Raw genomic sequence first — 4,093 nt, 5'->3', positions numbered from 1 at the left:
AGGGAGACTATGCAACTCAGGCAAAGAAAGCTAGCAGAAAGTGCAACTGCCAAGGAGAGAGGAATCTGAGTATTTCTAGATCAGAGTTTCTCAACTTTCAGAAATTAAGATTTCTGGTTCATCTTAGACCAACTGAATGGGATATCTGGATCAGGGGCCTAGGAACATGCATTTTTGTAAATTTGCCTGATGATTCACGAAATGCTTTCCTTTAAGACCCACTGCTCTGAGTCAGACACGACTGAATAACTTCACTTTCACACATAAAGGCAACCCACTCCAGGGTTCTTGCCTAGAGAATCCCAGGGACGGAGGAGCCTGGTAGGCTGCCGTCTATGGGGTTGCACACAGTTGGACAGGACTGAAGTGACTTAGCAGCAGCAGTAGTAGCAGCTCTAAGTCTGGGCTTCCCGGATGGCGCTAGTGGTAAAGAACCCACCCACCAATGCAGGAGACATAAAAGATGCAGGTTCTATCCCTGCGTCGGGAAGATCCCCTGGAGGAGGGCATGGCAACCCACTCCAGTAACTTGCCTGGAGAATCCCATGGACAGAGGAGCCTGGCAAGCTATAGTCCAGAGGGTCAAAAAGAGTCGGACACGACTAAAGGGACTTAACAAACCCACTCTAAGTCCAGGGTCAAGAAAAGCTTGTTAGGGAGGAGGTGGCTGCTTAGGACCAATGGTAGAAAGACTAGTCGTGCATATACTTACATTACAATAGATGAAAAAAGTTAGGAGAGAGAAAATATGTGAGGTGAGGCAGGGGTGTGGGGTGCACAGAACAGAGAGGGGGATGCAGGTCTCGGCAATCTCCAGCCTAGATGATAACTGAGACACGTGACGGATTACATTTCTGCTCGTGCCAGAATTTTCATAGTCAGCACAGAAGTGCTATATAAAGCTTTCCCCTCTTCTATATTATAGTCCTTTTAAGATTTACGGAGCACCAGCTATAGGGAGAACACTGTGTTAGCAGCTGTCAGAGAAAACAGGAGCTTATCATGTGCTTGAAATTGGACAAAATACATCTGTGATTTACATTGAAGGGTGACTACAAAGCAACATAGAAATAAGTGCAAATTCATTCAGTAACGAAAACTCACTGTGTCCATCATGTGCTGCTGCTGCGAAGTCGAGTCAGTCGTGTCTGACTCTGTGCAGCCCCAAAGACGGCAGGCTACCCCATCAGGCTACCCCATCAGGCTACCCCATCCCTGGGATTCTCCAGGCAAGAACACTGGAGTGGGGTGCCATTGCCTTCTCCAATGCATGAAACTGAAAAGTGAAAGTGACATCGCTCACTCGTGTCCAACTCTTCGTGACCCCGTGGACTGTAGCCCACCAGGCTCCTCCGTCCATGGGATTTCCCAGGCAAGAGTACTGGAGTGGGGTGCCATTGCCTTCTAGAATCTCCAGGGTGTGGTATATCAGAAGGTGATGTGGGTAAATTTAAAAGCAGATTTTGTTAAGACTGCAGAGACTTTGAGGTATTCTGTCTAAAGAAGGATTTAGATTCACACAGTTCAGAAGCAGGGTAACATCAGTTATTCAACATTCCATGCACTTATTGAGTGTCTATTGTTTTTGTAGTGGTAAGTAAAGCAGACAAAAATCCCTCCCCTTATGGAGCTTATATTCTGATAGGAGAGAGACAAGAAAGCAAAATAAACTGTATGTTGTGTTAGAACAAGTGGTAAATGCTCTGGTTCCTTGGTGGCTCAGACGGTAAAGAATCTGCCTGCAATGCAGGAGACCTGTGTTTGATCCCTGGGTTGGAAAGATCCCCTGGAGAAGGGAATGGCTACCCACTCTAGTGTTCCTGCCTGGAGGATTCCACGGACAGAGGAATGTGTTGGGCTACAGTCCATGGGATCCCAAAGAGTCGGACATGACTGAGTTGCTAATACTTAAAAGAGATGCAGTACCAGGTGATCTTTTGGGAAATTCATTAGAAGACATTTGAACAAAGATTTACAAGTGTTAAAGAAGGCTTTTTGGATATATTGTATTGTGCTTAGTTGCTCAATCGCTTCTGGCTCTTTGTGACCCCATGGACTGTAGCTCTCCAGGCTCCTCTGTCTTATTGGAGTGGCTTGTCATGCCCTCCTCCAGGGGATCTTCCCAACCCAGGGATTAAACCCAGGTTTCCCGCATTACGGGCGGATTCTTTACCAGCTGAACCACCATGCAGTGTGTTCCAGATAAAGAGGCAGCAAAAGTGCAAATTCCCTGAAGAAGCCTGCCTGCATTTTCAAAAAAGCAGCCAGGAACCAGCATGTATCTTTGGAAGTGAGGAAGACAGATTATTTATTGGATAAGAGCTTAGAAAGGAAAGGGAGTAAGGGTGTCAAATAATTTAAGGCCATGGAGGACGTGGAGAAGATGTTTGTTCTATGTTAAGCGTGACGGCAGCCACTCTGAGCAGAACATGATCTGACATGAAGGATACTTCCTTTCAGCTATGTGAACTTGGACCCAATTTGTAACCTATCTAAATTTGTTTCCTCCTCTGTAAACTAGAGAAAAGCATCTGACTTCATGAGGTTGTTGTGATGATTAAGAAAGATGATATGTGCGTTTAGTATCTACCTGAACTAGGGCAGACATATTCTTTTCCCTGCCCCGTTTCCTGTCTCCTCTCTTCTGCCTCTTCTACCTGGTACCAGGTGCCAGGAGACAAGAGGCACGAAACAGCCTGGCAGAGTATAGCCCACGTAAGGGGAAGGAAGAAAAGGGGGCAGCTGGTGAAAGGCCTAGGTTAACAGACATACTGCTGCTGCTGCTAAATCGCTTCAGTCGTATCCAACTCTGTGCGACCCCAGAGACTGCAGCCCACGAGGCTCCCCGTCCCTGGGATTCTCCAGGCAAGAACATTGGAGTGGGTTGCCATTTCCTTCTCCAATGCATGAAAGTGAAAAGTGAAAGTGAAGTCACTCCGTCGTGTCCGACTCCTAGCGACCCCATGGACTGCAGCCTACCAGGCCACTCTGTCCATGGGATTTTCCAGGCAAGAGTACTGGAGTGGGTTGCCATTGCCTTCTCCGGAGATGGGCAGAATGGATAAAATAAAAACATGTTCCAGCAATATGCAATCTAGAAAATACTCACTTTAGATCCAAAGACATTAATAGGTTTAAAAAAAAAAGATATTCTATGCATTTTTATGCAAGTACTAACCAAAAGGGAGCTTCGGGTGGTTATATTAAGATTATACAAAATAGACTTTAAAAAAGTTACGAGACAAAGAAAGTCATTATATATTAAAAAAGGTTCAATAGAGGAAGATTATACAAACTTATAAACATTCATGTAACTAGTACAGACATACTAGTTGGGCTTTAAAGTAACTATTCGTGTTTTACGATGCGGATTAGAGAGACAGACCTACGAGTAGAGACTCAAATGGGTGGCCCTACTGGGTATAGGCGCCGGTCTGCCAGGTCTCAATTTTTTAAAAAACTCCCTCAAACATTTACAGATAGTTTATCAACGCAGACTCTGGGCATGCTAGAGTTATGTTTAATTGTTCCATTGTTTAACGTGCTAACTCCCCGAACGTTAACTGATTAATCTGTCTTCTAATTAATGTTTGAATGATTCTCCTCAGGTCTAGACTATTAAGGGCACTTCTATTTAAAAATAGTCTGTCGTCTGCTTGTGCTGTCAGGTGCCATTAGGTATATCTGAGGTCGCGGTTTTGAGTGACCCGCGATGGCTTCGAAATATACATAAAAATAACAACAGAAAACAACAGATCCGCCGCTCCCCGCCCTCCCCCCCGCCCGCCCCCCGCTTAATTAGTGATGAAAGGTTTTGTCGCGTTTGTCTGGGCCTGGGGCTAGCTCTCAGCCCCCGATTATGGAGAGTGGTAATCTTCAAGGTGTGCTCAGAAATCTCCGGGCCAGGGAACTGGCGGCCAGGTCTCTTCCGAGGTCCCCCAAGTCGCCTCCTACTTTGGGTGACTGCATGTTTATTTACTTGCAATAAATGATTGTAAATGAATGTACCCAAGTGCAGGCCGACCCCAGGGGTGGCGGGATTTTTGCAGCTCCACCGTGTGGACCAGACAGCGGCGGGCGGCGCTGGCTTCGG

This window comes from Bison bison, unplaced genomic scaffold (genome assembly GCF_000754665.1).
Source record: "Bison bison bison isolate TAMUID 2011002044 unplaced genomic scaffold, Bison_UMD1.0 scf7180017864370, whole genome shotgun sequence".
NCBI lineage: Eukaryota > Metazoa > Chordata > Mammalia > Artiodactyla > Bovidae > Bison > Bison bison.
This window is presented reverse-complemented; position numbering follows the sequence as displayed.